The sequence below is a fragment of the Chrysoperla carnea genome, chromosome 5 (genome assembly GCF_905475395.1).
Source record: "Chrysoperla carnea chromosome 5, inChrCarn1.1, whole genome shotgun sequence".
In the NCBI taxonomy this organism is placed as follows: domain Eukaryota; kingdom Metazoa; phylum Arthropoda; class Insecta; order Neuroptera; family Chrysopidae; genus Chrysoperla; species Chrysoperla carnea.
The window spans coordinates 45,641,233-45,656,789 of record NC_058341.1 but is presented as its reverse complement, the minus strand read 5'-3'; positions in this window follow the sequence as shown (position 1 = coordinate 45,656,789).

Sequence of the window (15,557 nt, the reverse complement as noted above, 5' to 3'; positions counted from 1 at the left end):
TCAATTAATGAACAATACATTCATCAAAATAAAATTCATCCAATAAAACACTATTTAAACAGAGTATGTGTTTTATCATAGTGTGAAGGAGTGATCTAAATGCTAAATTACTACAAAAAAAATTTTTTTTAAGAAAATCTTATACATCCCATCAACTTACAACTTCAACACTTACAATCATCGTGATATGTATAAGTACGCCACGTACATCACTGAAGCTATTTTACAAATAAAAATATTTTTCTATTTCTACTTGCAGTGGATAAGTTTGGCGTAATGGTGGCTGTTTTGACTAACTTTCAATTCTTTATATGTAAATAGTACAGTAAATTATTGAAAAATAGCAATTAATTAAACTGGTTGCATTAGAAGTTGTGAAAATGGGATATGAAATTGTATAAATAATATTTTGTAAATGTAAATTCACATACGGATTTAAATTTATTAGAAAATATTATTAAATTTCCAATGTAAGCCATAGAAATATCTGTCCATCCATAAAATCATATGTAACTTAAAGCTCTTTTGAATCGTTATATCTCAGAAATGGTAGCTCTTAGGAAAAAAAGTATTGAAACGTATTTTATATTATATTATCTAATCTACAATTTCTGAACTTATTATATGATTAAACTTATCGTTTTGCTGAAAATCGCAAAATACCTGTTTTTGTGACCTTTGACTGTGAAATTTTCCTTAATCATACCAAACTTCAGCCAGGTGCGAAATTTAGTACAGTAATATATTGGATGTTTAAATTGAACGAATAAATGTATTATTTTAAACAAATTTAAAAGTACAATTATTTCAAAATAATACAAACAAATATAGATGATACAAAAAACTATACAGATTCAACAGATGACTACAAATAAACTTTCAATTAATTGAAAAACAATACATAAATATTATTCACTGTAAATAAACATTATGTTGGCTACCACCTCAAACATAAACTACAAGACATGAGAGGACTTTATGCCATCCATTCTGAACGTACGTATCACGTCTCTAAATGTTTACATTGACAATAGTATCTATCTATTTGTAGTCAATGTTTATAATATGGGAGAGTATTGTACCTTGAATAGTATACAATCCTAAATACTGTCTAGAATTGTTTTCCTTATGGCGAAGCTAACAACCCTTCTCTCTAAGACTATAACGTCTATAACGTCGTAATTAAGGTAATCGGGCTGAAAAATTAAACAGGGAATTTGTAGGACACTATTAACTTGATATTATTAATAATAATAAACAATTAAGCTAAAGTAAACTGTGTATTGAAAAACAACAAGTACGGAACCCTAAACTTGCACTTGAAACACATTTAAGAACACTCTACAATTTATTACCTTTTTTCTTAGAGCCTTCTCCAAACTGAAACGATTTTGAGAATCATCGCCTATTTCTTAGTTGTTCCAAGTACGGAACCCTAAACTTATACTTAAAACAGAATACTCCCCATTTAATAACCCTTCAAACGAAACCAAAAAAATTAAAATTGGTTCATCCGTTTAGGCGCTACGATGCCACAGACACACACACACAGCCAAACACACGCAGAGACAGACAGACACACACATATAGCGGTCAAACTTATACCACCCTTTTTTTACTTATATGACGAAAAAAAACAAACGATTGCGTAATAAACACTGTCTATACATGGTATTTCAACAATTAACTCAGTCAATTGTTTGTTTTCACTTGTTTTTCAATAATTTTAATTTCATATTTACTATAGATTCCATTTCACAAGTTAAAATAAGTTATATTTTAAATAAAGCGCATGTATATTGCAAATTTTATAAGAAAACAGCGCTGCGATCAATTTACCTACTATGCTCCCCTGCCAATACCAAAAACCACGCCAAACTGTTAATTTATGTGGTTGTAAGCGTGATTACATCCACATTACGATCACGAGCATCTGGGCTACCGTAGCGGAACATTAGGTTTTTTAACTTTAAAAGCTTTCTGTGTTCAAGAAGATCGATTATTTCATGAAAAAATCCATAGAAGTGATTTCTTGTTAAATGGTTTCTTGAAAAAGCGATTACTTACTGGTTTGGAAGTAGGAATGCTGTTTCTCAATCACATTAAAAATTTTTGTAGTTACATACACAAAAATTAAACAGTGTTGTTTGTTTGGAGACTTTCGCTTACATGAATTTAATAACAAGTGAAATTTACTAAATTTAAAAAACCTCCGACAAATTTGTCAGCTAAGGAACCCTAAGGACACTCCAAGGATACTCTCCGCGAAATTATCTTTCAAACAAAACCAAAATAATCCAAATCGGTTCATCCGTTTAGGCGCTACGATGCCAACGACAGATAGACACACCCGCATAATGGTCAAACTTATAACACCCCTATCTTTTAGTTCGGGGATTAAAAAGTATAATCATTGAATATATCTTAGTGGAATGCGATTTCAAAAGCAAAAAAAATACTGTAGTCTACTTGCAAATAAATAAGCAGCAAAAGTAATAAGTTTTTACTCTTTTCCCTACAAAATGATATTACTATTTTACTTCAAAACAAAAGTACGTGGAAAACCATTCTCTCGGATGCCTTGTCCTCTGATAAATAAACTTTTTCTTCATATATAGTTACTGTATCACAAATAACAATATTCAAGCAACTGAAAGGTGAAATAAGGTACAAAACTTTATCCAATGTTCTATGGTATATACGACTATAGATCGGCCAACCATAAACTTTTCTACAGGAACGTAATGTCATCCGTATGTTTATTTGCATACATGTTGTGTCCTACATTTCTGTTTAACCATAGTTTATTTGAGGTTATCACTACTTCAAAAAGTTATGTTTTCATATATATAAATAGCATGCATATTTTATGCTGGTGTACCATATAAAAAATATTATTTCGCTTTTTGGCGCATTACTTTGTACCCTTTAATATATCTGATGCGGATTAAGAAAGTTTTATAGTCCAATTTTTTTTATTTTGTGCCCTGCGTATCTGATATTTTGATAACCAGATCATTCGAAACGGGTTTTTGTCGATGGTATCAAGTTAAAAGTCGCCCTATTAGCTCTGTTGGTTAAGGCATAACCAATTCCGTCCGCGGTACGCTTAGGGTAGCGGGTTCGACTCCCGCCGTCGCTAGTCATGGTATATGCATGAAGGAGGTAGACTCAGCCTCTGAAATTGAGAAGCTGATAAGTGAAATTATACGCGAAAATATGAGAAAATGAGAAAGAAAAAGGTTAGGAACCATGTAAATGCATTTTTAAGAATCATATTATTTTTTATTTATTTCAATAAGCCGTTATTGGATTTTAAATCTATGTCTTGAAACGCTATATGTTGAGAATTATTTAGCTCATTTTAAAATGCTTTTTATGTAAATAAAAGTGGTAAAAAGATGATTTGAAATAAATGATGGGATTTTGTTTATTGCATTTTCAAAATCACACACTTCTCTGCCCCACAATTTATATTACATCTTCCATCAAATATATTTAATACTAGCTCACCCGGCGAATTTTGTACCGCCTAACAGTCTATTCTTTATATAATTTTATTTTTTTATACTTATTCTGTTATTCGGGACACCGCGTCAGCTAGTAAGATGAAAAATGAAAGTTAATAAGTCAACAATTACATTATGTCAAGAAATAAGACTAACGTCACTCAATTGTTTTGCTTTCCCGGAACCCCTGTTTATTACTTAAACTGTATGGTATGGGAATAAAGTTCAAATTGGCTTTTAATTATTATTACGAATCTTCTGTACAGGAATATAGAAAAGTGTTGTTTTTAGACTTTTTCAGGCAATTTTTTTAATTTTTCTCTCCGTAAAACCCTTTCTCATACTTCAAGAAATATTAAAATCGGTTCAGTTGTTCTCGAGATTTGCGCTTAGCAACACATTCAGCGATTCATACTTATATTATAGATGAAAAGAAACAAACTCTTTATCTATATATAAGAATTGTTTTTGAAAGTTTATATGTATCTCTTGAAGTTGTTATATACAATTAAATAATATGTGTTGGATTTTATACATTGGTTATTTTTCCATTTTCAAATTCTCTTGATAGTATATACAACTTTTGATCACCTGATAAATAAATGTACAGGAAGTTGTACTTCACCCTCAATCGTATATATCAACATCCTGTAAAAGTAGAAATATATTTTATGCATATATTTTTAAATTTTGTTAAACATAAAAATATGATAGCACCAAGTAAGTCGACAACAAGTTTTATGTTATCAAAAGTATGATTCAAAAAGTTTAAAAGAGAAGTGTTGATGAAGATAACGTAGAATTTAAAATGTATTTAAATATAAAATAGGAAGGATTCTTCACTGTGAATAGAAATTTAATTACAAAACCGATGACTTATAGTTAAAGAAGAACTATAACTAATATCACCAGATATAACTTCTAACGATACCTCTTTTGTCAAATTATGAAAAATAGTTTAAAAGCTCGGAGGGAACAGACGAAAGTTCATACACTTTAAACTATTTTGCGGTTATAATTTCGTTATTAAGTGTAACAATATATATATTTTTGAAAAGTGCTAATTACGTTCTTTCATTTGACACCAAACGCGCTATAATTAAATCGAAATTTGTTTTTCGATCATAGCTTGATGTACTCTAGAAGGCGCGATATTTAATTTAATGTGACGGGCGATCAATCAATAATTTGTCAAATTATGATAAGTAGTTTAGAAGCTAGGTGGGAACAGATGAACATACATACATATGGGTCAAACACATAGACCTCGCCATTGTATAGTCGGGGTAAAAAATTCCAAATACTATTGAACATTTAATAAGTATTGATAAATGATAAATAACATGATAGTCTAAATTGGAAGTATAGAAAATGAAACCATTTCCTGTTTTAATTAGTACGAATTATTATCAGTTGGCTTTTCTGATTAGAATTTTTTTATTGGCCTTTCGAAATAGCCAGTAAAAATATTGCCATATGGTAGCTTAAAAAGAAACTACTGAAAACGTGCCCACTTCCTGTTCTTCTTTTTTAAATTAAAAGAAATTCATAAAAAAATAGGATGAATGAAATGGAATGGAAACCGATTGGTATACATTTTGGAGGAAGTCTAAATTATTTTACGATTAATCCAACATTCATATAAAACAGCTCCGAAATTCCATTTCCTTCAACCTGCATATATTTGACAAACAGGAATATGTCCCCCACTTTGACTCAATGTACAAGACCATAACCAAAACTTTCAAGTCTTAGTATAAATAATCCATGGAGCCACCCTGTATAAAGGATGTATACATTCGACAAGTTTGGTGAAATTCTTTTGAGATATTAGTTGAAATTGAATACAGAGATATTGTATCTATTTGCCTCTAGTCATCTAATAAGAATAACTTAAAAATTTTTTATTCAAAAATTTAAAATTAAAAATACTTTTTCCCGATTTCAAGATGTTATGTATCATTGTCTTCATGTAACAATAAGTTCAAAATATGATTCTCAAATATTAAATATTTGTACGAAGAAGAACAATTTTTTCCCAATATCAAACAATCTTTTGAATATGAATATGGTCTCTCTCTCTGGAGGTTTATGGACCTTCCCACATAAAAAAATATATAGCTTATGACATCTTTACGCTTTGATGACATTTTCTAGCTCAGTATCTCAAGAACAAAAATAAAAGTATGAAGCAAGCAAGCAAGTAAAGGTAAAATCAAAAGCACTCACCCGTAATATATATTTATATACAGTACGTTTCAAAATTGAATGGCACTGTATTGAACTACTTTAGATGCGTGTTTTCTAGCTCAAAATAATTTTCTAAAATCAGATGTTAATCATGTGAAATATCAAGTAGCCGTGATTTAGTAGTAGTTAAGACAATAATTGAATATTAGTAATAAACACTTTCAATTTGTGATAAACACTGCTTGAATAAGTTATCAGTATATCTCTGTGATTTCCATTGTGGCTCGTGTGTTTCTCAGGAGTCTACGATGGCCTACAAAGGGTGAACGAAATGTGAAAAAAATAATAATTGGAGGTCTGGGAGATGTAAAACGGGGTTCCACGATAGTCAATCTCATTTAATCAGATTGCGACTTGAATTTCCACTTTTCCGTAATGGCATAATCCACAAACAAAAAGACTTTTTCGCTTAATTTTTACATGAAACCACTGATAGTTTTACCTGAAATAACATACAGACGGACGACGGCTAGTACTAAGTTGTTCTAAAGTAGCTTTTTTAAATAAACTTATTTTCGCACTTTAGAAATATTGGTAGCGAATCAATACATCTCATAAAAAGTGTGTATGTTAGTTGGAAATTCAATTGCTAGTAGCAATAAACTATGAACTTATAAACTCTCGTGAGTGAGATTAAACTCTCACTAAATATAAATTTTGATTATTTACTTATTAGTCATTATGTAATAAGAAGTTACTTAAGGCGTTTCGATACCAAAACGAAATTGTTACCAATAAACTGAAATTTTGTGTGTCAATTAATGAATATTTAATACGCCATCTATATAAATTTCAAGTCGATTCTCAGTACGGTTTACAATAAATTTATTATTAAAAACAGCCCTTTTTACATGGTGATATATGAAGACGTCGTAATAAATGTTGGTTTTCTAGTTAATTTAGTGCTTTTAAAAAGGTTACCATTTATATACAAAACTTTTATCAATATTCCTCCAATTTTAAGCTTTTTATAATTATGCAAAAACATGGGAATTGGTCTACAAGAAAAAATAGTTTGGGAACCCCTGGTGAAACTAATACTTTGTGCAGGAGAATACTTTGAGTGTTCAATATTTTTAAATAATATGGGAAACACCAAAAATTTTTTGTGTAATGGTGCGGTTTTTTGATGGCACCGTAAAAAATTTAAGAAATCCGCTTGTCAAACAACTATCAATAATAATCATCTTGATACTGTACCGAAGAAGCATGGATTCGTCGTGTTGAATGCTTCATTGAACATAACTGGAGCTACTTAGAACAATTACTTTTCTTTTCGCTCCAATATTTTCGTTATTAACTATTTTCCAACATAGGTATTGGTATTAGCTTTTTATTTCATTTTGAGTTATAGAGTACGCATTTCATACAGTGCCGTGCAACTTTGAAACACCTTATATACTCTTTATAATGCAGAAAACAAAATGAAAACTGCACACAGAAAGTTGAAAAGTGTTCTTAAATAAAAGTCAAATATTGTAATATTAAAATATTCTGACATATATAGTCTGATTTGTAAGTTTTAAAGAGGATTATAAGAAATAAAAGTTAATCTTTTCGTCAGGTAACCTTTTCATCAGTGTTGGTTATAATAAAACTTTTCTTTTTCCCGTAAACTTATAAAATTGGAAATTTCTTATTCGAAGTCGTCAATATATACTTTTTATGTAGAATAAATTCAATGAAATTTACTTTAAGGACGTTCATTTGCCATCCCGTTTTGCTAGGTACATTCATGTGAAAACAGAATGTAAATTATAAATCATTTTAAATGGATAGAAGATTGTAAAATTTTCTGAATTTCTGAAAATTTAGATAATAATTATTAACTAGTAAAAGTTTCAAGTATAGTTATCGATATTATTTCTGATAAATATCGATTTTTATTAGATTTTTTTTGATTAGATTTTTTCTTTCTCAAGATATTTTCAGCATGGCATTTACAATTCCTATGCTATTAAACTATGGTAAAATTTTTTTAGCAGAATTTAAGGAGAAAATAAATTAAAGAGCTTTATAGGGCTTACTATTAAATCTCAAAGTTTCATAAAATTTTGACCGTTTAAAACATGAGATAATTATGACTTCGTTCTCAATTTTACCAATTTACGCCAAAATTAATTTCTCGAAAACGAAAATTAATATCAAAAAAATTTTTTAATCAATATTATTCTTAAAGCATTCCTTTCTACGCTTCTACTTTTTTCTTCAATTATGCAGAGCGAATTTTTTAATATCGTAAAAAATAGTTGGGAAGGCAATGAGTTTTACACGCTTTAAATGGGGAAATTGCGAGCTTTGCAGCTGACTATCTCGCGATCTAAACGACCAACTTCGGGATCTCACAGCTAACAAGAGGATGTAACAAAAGTCAAATCGTTCGAAAAGTCCATTTATGCTTTAAACACCTCAAATCATTCAAAATTCTTTCTTATTCATACCAAATGTAAATGTATAAATATTAAATCTATTAATAATTGTGTAAATATCCTATATGCAGTGAATATATTAAGCTTACAACAAACAATTCAAACTAAAGTTTTTAGTTTAATTAAATCATTTTTTTGTGTTTGAACTTTACCTTTAAACCACCTCATTCACAAAAAAAAATCATTTTAGAACAAGTAGATACCTAATGAAAATTTCAGTTGATTGTCAGAATTTTTGATCCTGTTGAAAAACTTCTTTCACAAAAAATTCTCGAAAGCGTTCCTCGAAGCTCATAAAAATATGCTGCTATATACACAGTATGTAACTATTTGAGACAACAGACGTGCAACTGTAAAATTTTACACACACAGCTGCATATTTTTAAACTTGGTACTAAAAAACTAAGGTAATATAAAGTTGTTTTTGAGCTAAATCTGTAAAAATATGTTTAATATATGATTTAAAACGTGTCAGTTTTAGCCAACTGTTACATTCAACTCATGCGAAAAGTTCTAACGTTGATAGAGAACATCTTTTTCAATTGACGAAAATTTTTTTAAATTTAGCAATTCTCAAGGGCGCGGTGTTATTCTTAGAATCTACTCAAAATTTAATTTAATTCTGTAAAAACGTGAGTTTTCGAACATTATACCTTAAGTTAAATTTGATATTTTCTGTGTCTCGGATTTTAGCGCTTTAAAGCATACTTGGTGCAGTTTGGATTAATTTGATGGCAAACAATAAAATTTCTGCTACAACAGTTGTAACTAGCCATACCAAAACGAACAACGGCACTTTTTTATTCAAGCTATTAAAATTTATTTTGAAACGTTATTTATAAACATTTTCACTGTCCCAAGGAATTTCCATACCATTAAGTTGAGTAGAAAACATAATTTAAACTTTTGGCCAACTTTTGTTATTTCCAACGACAGAAACCATTTTCAAATATTCCAAATGAAATAGAAATACTTTATACAAATATGTTAGAAAACCTTTGTATTTCACACGTCCATCAATCTAATACCTGATTTTCTAAATGAAACATCTGTATTGAATATTCAATCCGATTAGCTCTTTGACATTTAAAAATCACCCCCAACACTTGTATGTATACTGTTTGTATTATCATTTCATTATATAAATAAAGTTTTATTTAAAGAAATAAAAATATTTTATACATAATATAGAGAGGAAAATCCTGGAAAACTTTGTTCTTCTAATCCTCCAATGAATTATCCAATTTAAATTGAACAAGGATTTGTTGTGTTACAGTAATGAGGGTTAAAACTCTCAATGGTATCGCATATTTTCTCATATAACAAATTTTTTTCTATTTTGTAAAATATCTTTGAAAAATAAATAAATTTTACTGTTTGAAAATATCAGAATTGTTTTTCGAATCCAGAACGATATGCAAACTTTTTTTTTTTTTTAAATACAAAAAAATAATAACTTTTTGTTAAACTTTAAATACTGCCTCACATTCTTTCGCAAAAGTCTACGAGAAAACATCTTCAAAAATTAATTACCATAGCAATTACATTTCAGTTTGTAAAATAAGAATTGAAATTAGAAATGACCTAGAACAAAGTCTAGTGGCATGAAAGTTCTCCAAATAAGTTACCTGGAACTCAGAAATTAATAAATTATTGTAGATAATAAAATTGCTCAAATTGCGGCTAAAGATGTTTATACTTCAAAAGACAAACCAATTTGAAATAAAGCATCTAGCAAAGAGTATTTCTTATCAAAATAAAACAGCTCATTTTGAATTTAATGAAACTTTTCCCCAGATTTAAGGATGTTGGTTGTAGCTCATTATGTAAAATTTATAAATGTGATATTCATATAATTGTACGAATGTCCTTGGCTAAGAGATATTTTCCGTGTAACGAGATTGCCTCCATAAAGCATACAATGTTTTTTCTAAATTTCATTTCATCAAGATCCTTTTGACGAATGGGACACGAAAACAAACATTGAGGTACAAAATTAACCTCTATAAAGCATGCAAATAAATAACAAATATTAAAGTACACTTTCGTCGTGAATATTCGTGTAACAATTTCTATTCATGGAAAATGGCAAAGAAATTTAGCAGACATATATTGAGTGAATAAAAAGCAGACGCAAAGATATCTAGTACTATTCTTTAATGTATGAATTAAATGAATTGTTTAAAAAATACGGTATGTTAATTAATTAACTTCATATTATGTTTGTCCACTTACTTCATTTTTCAAGGGCAGGAAATTAAAACATCTGACACAAATGATTACTTACGAAATGTTACTTCATCAAAATTTCGAGGAATAAGTTATAATTTATGGGATTGTGGAAGAAAGTGGATCCTTGATGCAACTGAAAAAAGTTATTCGCCTTAATAATAATAGTAATGATGCTGACTTGAGCAGGATTTTGTGAATCGAATCACTTGAGTAAATTTATAACACCACTCAAGTGGTACTGGAGTTTTAGAGTCACTCGAGCTAACTATTTACACTCCCTGCAATTCAAGCAAGATTTGTTTCAAAATTTTCAGGATATTTTTCACAATTCTTACTCGTAGTAATAGTAAGAGTAAAATTATGAAGAAACTGCTAGTGAGAAGGAAATTAGAAAGAAATTGCAAGCAATTCAATATCTAATAGTAGTAATAATGAGAGGAAGGTTAGGGTAGGGTAGAGTGGCTGTCCTGGGGTGGGACACACTTAGACCATAGGGTACGTTGTGATACCGAAAAAGGGCTGGCCCATTTCCGGCCACTATTCCATGAATCATTTGGAGCTGTCCAAGAAGAGCAGAAGAGCTTTGACCCCGACGGATTTTAGGTCGGAGAGTTCGTCAAAGAGAGGCTGACTCAAATAAATCCATCTCCTGATGACAAGAGCTGAGCAGTGACAGAGAGGATGAGACATCGTCTCCTCCTCCTCTCCACTGCGACAGCTCCTGCAGTAGTCGTGATACACTGCCAGGCCCAGGCGTTCAGCATGCCTGCCGCTCAACTAGTGTCCTGTAATAGCCACAAGATTTTTGCGAACAGAGGCCCTTGGAAGTGATATAAGATTTTCGGAACGCCTGCGATTGTACTCAGACCATATCTGTCTTGTACTACCATAAGCACGTTCCTCCCTCCATCTTAGATTGGCTCTACTCGATCTACCGAATCTACTCGATCACACCGAGTTGTCTCCGTAACTTCAGTGTAATCGAACTCGACTCCAATTCGTTTTCATTCAAGTACGAGTTTGACAAATTCAATACTCGAGTTAAAACACAGTATCGTATAATTTTTTGGACCAACCTATATAAAATCTTAATTTTTTTTAAAACAACAAACATGTGTAAATGTTTCATGTAACATATTTCAAATATTTTATGAAGTCTTATTGTAAAATTAAAAAATAAATCTTAAAAAACTTATTTACAGTTGCTTGGTTGATTTTCACCAAAAAACCCTGCTGTTACATGTTTCTACAATATAATGTTGTTTACGTGTTTAAAAACATATAAATACAAAACAGAACCGTAAACGATGGAAATTTTAGTATTTCGTAAGTGGTTTATGTTGACTTTTTTTATTAATGTTTACCTAGTATAGAGAAACTTTCTAAGAAACTTCCGTTATTTTATGCCATGATTCACGATAACGTTTATTTATACTTCATGTGCATTCTGAATGTACAAAATACAAGGTGGCATAAAATAGGTATTTTATTGAGAAGATTCTAAATTTTACGACGGCTTCATATTATGGAAATTCGACTGTTTTAACTCATTTGACCGTCCCTGTTTTACACTAAAAATTGAATACATTCAAAAGTTCAAACTGATTAAAAATTTCGAAAATATAGATTCCTACTGGGAGTCACACCGTATTTTGTCAATGTTGCTCTCCAAATATTTCAGATCACTTCCACTTTCAGTAGATTTAATAGCATCTGAAGTATTTCTCTTAAACGATGTCTCTTAAAATGTGTGTAAAATTTCAAATCGATACTCTTAACGAAAAAATTTTCTGTGTCTTCATCTTAAATGCGACACACTGTAAAAAATCAAGGTGACAATACCTGCAATTTTGTGAAAAATTTTTACAAAAGGCAAGATTTAATTTTTACAAAATGCAGGACGTTTCTTGTGCACCACTCTTTACAATACTAAATTCAGTATTACAAGAACAACAAGAGAGTTTTAACTGGTTCATTTTATATTTCTTTTTTATGTTTATATAAAGATGTTTTAGAACATCATTTTAGAAAATTCAATTTATTTAATTTTTATTTAATTTCAACCAATTTTGACCCAGTTAAGTAAAATTATCACTACATATAATCACACATTCAGTAAAATTAATGCTTCAGTGAATGAACTATTCAATATCATATTTTGGTCGGGAATGTGATCAATTCAGATTGGCAAAATTAGCAGACAATTAACTGATTTTACGCAATGGGAAATTTAAATAAGTTTTAAGATTGTTAAAAAAATCTTTAAGTAGATCTAATTCCCCACCTTGCTAATAAATCGTTTCAAATTCAATGAAAAAAAAAATTGGTAACGCAGGAGTTGAGTTAGCTAAGCGAATACCCTCAGAGATTGATTTAAAATCGAATATTTTAAATTTTTATTTCGAAAAATTAACGTTTAGTGAAACAATCACAAGAATACTGAAAACAGAAAAGAATGCTCGAAGCTCATCAAATAATACAAAAATATTTTTTATTTTGAAAAAATTCTAAATTTTGAACTTTGCGCATCCCCCACCCTTTATTTATATGTCGATTTTCCTCGTTAACGAACTTTCTCGATACCAAATTTTATTTAAATCGGACATAATTGAGGCCGCTAAAGAGTTTACAGACACATAAACGTATGTACTGATATACATGTTTATATATATATATATAAATTTGATAATATAGATATCGCTCTTCAATCATCAATACTCTAACTATAGTAGTCTCTGTTCATCAAATGATGGATCTTCGATGAACTTACAATTAAATCCATTTTTATTTTTATATCATCGGCAACCTTATATTTTTATGGTATTATTATAAACTACAAGATTGTCATAATCTTTTTTATCACTTTTTTGATATAGAATTATCCAATTGAAAAGGATAACCTATATCATTCATCTTTTTTTCAGCCAACTTTGAACGATAAAATAATTATAAAAAGCCCTATGACCTACGAATTTTTTGAGATTTTTGGAAACTTTTTTAATCAATAAATGTATTTATAAAGTTTTATTGAATGAATCTCCTTAGCAAGTTTTTAGTTAAAAACTTTATACAATAATTATAAGCTTTGTTTAGGGCATATTAATACTTGAACTACAAATCTATGAAAAATTGCTTTATTCAGAATTTAACGAAGCAAATTTCTAATTTGCTCGTACTAGAATCCTAAATTAAGCTTCTATGTAGCAGCACATCTCCACATAATACATAGAGTAAAAAATTTCCTTTGTAATATTATACACTCATATTACGAGTTAGACAGGTGTAATATTTCCTTTTTGTAGTATTCTACCGTTGGAAAAAAAAAATTAGTGGTAGCAACGTGAAACAAAATAAAATAAAAGTAGAAACGAAAGGAAAACATAATGCAGGTAAGATACTGTGAAAGGAGTTTAATTATTATTTTTATAATAGAATGAGCTTTTATACAGGAATAATTTATAATAACATTGAAAGAGATTAAATTTGTTTGTATCAACTTTTATTATCATAACCTAAACGTATGCAAATTTTGTACAACTGCGTCTAATTAGGTAGAAAAAAATATAGTCCGTCATGGGGGCTTTCGAAGAAAGAAAAAAAACTTTAGAATAACTAGCTTTTCTGCAACCTTCGGCAGTAGAGCTCGCTGCGCTCGTATATAACTCTAATTAATACCTATTTATAATACCTGAATAATAATAAATAATACCTCATTACTATTCAAATAGCTGTTCTCAATTCTAGATAAATATGGTGGGAGTGCAAATAAATACATTTGAATATATGATGTAGTGTAATATATATTATTTTTATGTATCTCCACCAATTTATTTTATGGCTTTTAATTTTTTGTTGCGGAACCTTCAAAAACATTTTGCAGTGGACCGAATTGTCAATCTAAGCCATTCTCGTATATACTTAAACCCACGCAGAAAGCTTCATTAAAATCGTCCCATCTGTTTAGGATGAGTTCAATTACAAACCCCGATGACGCGAGTTCCATGATTTTTGTTCACCCAAAAAGTGCTCGACGGGCCAAAAAGATGTTTTCACTTTTAAAGTTCAGAAAAAATGCCATCTACAAAATATTCTTTTCTTTGTCGAAATTCATTTTTTATTGAAGCTCATTAATTGATAGTTTAAGAGATCAGGCAGAAGAACGCCACCTTGCAAGAAGACATATCATATGTTTTTAGTTTAAAAAGAGAAATTGTCGAACTTTATCTGATTTTCTTTAATAAATTTCAACTTTTGTTAATTTTGTAATTTCAAACTAAAGTTCAAGAGATTTATTATGGAAACAATTTTCAAAATGACAAATTTAAAATATACCTTTATCGAAGGTATAAAGAAAATGTGTAGAACTGAACCGAAAGTATTTCTGTCCGTAGGTTGTTTTATAAAAGCTTATGAATTTCAAATCTGGTACGTTTCATATTGCTTCGATGACAGAAGCACTAGCCAATGAAATCACCTGTTTTCATAACCAAGTGCAACCAATATAATATGTGCTCCCATTTCAAGTTTGTTTCTTAGAAAATGAGGTTGTAAACTTAAATATTTAACCTCACTGTGAACCAGAAACCAGATTTGAAACCAGAATTGTAAGCAGAAACTCATGTTGGGGTCAATGAAAGAGATTTAATGAATCAAAGAGGTTCACGGTACCCAAAGGAATGAAAGGAGTGTAAGGAACTCAGTTGTATGTTAGAGTGTCTTATTAAATGTCAATGCCTAGCCCTATAATATTTTGCCCAAATTGGATAAAGTTTTTCTATAATATTAAATTTCAATTATACTCGTATAAAGGTATTACCGGTATTTTTGTGTGAAATATGAGTAACAAGTTTTGTAAAATATCAGATAATATAAAACCAATTTTGTTGTGAAAAGTTTATTTGATGTTATGGTTCTCTTATTTCTACTGAAAAGTATTTTCCATTAAATATATCAAAACTGTCTAATATCAGTTGTCACTCAAAAGAAGAATATGTATTTAGGTATCAAATAGAAACTGATTTGAAAATGAATCACTGATAATTTAATATTATATAAATATAGGTATATAAAACGAATGAACAAATCAAACGAAGCTTTTTGATGATAATGACACTCACAAATATTTTACTTTGATAAA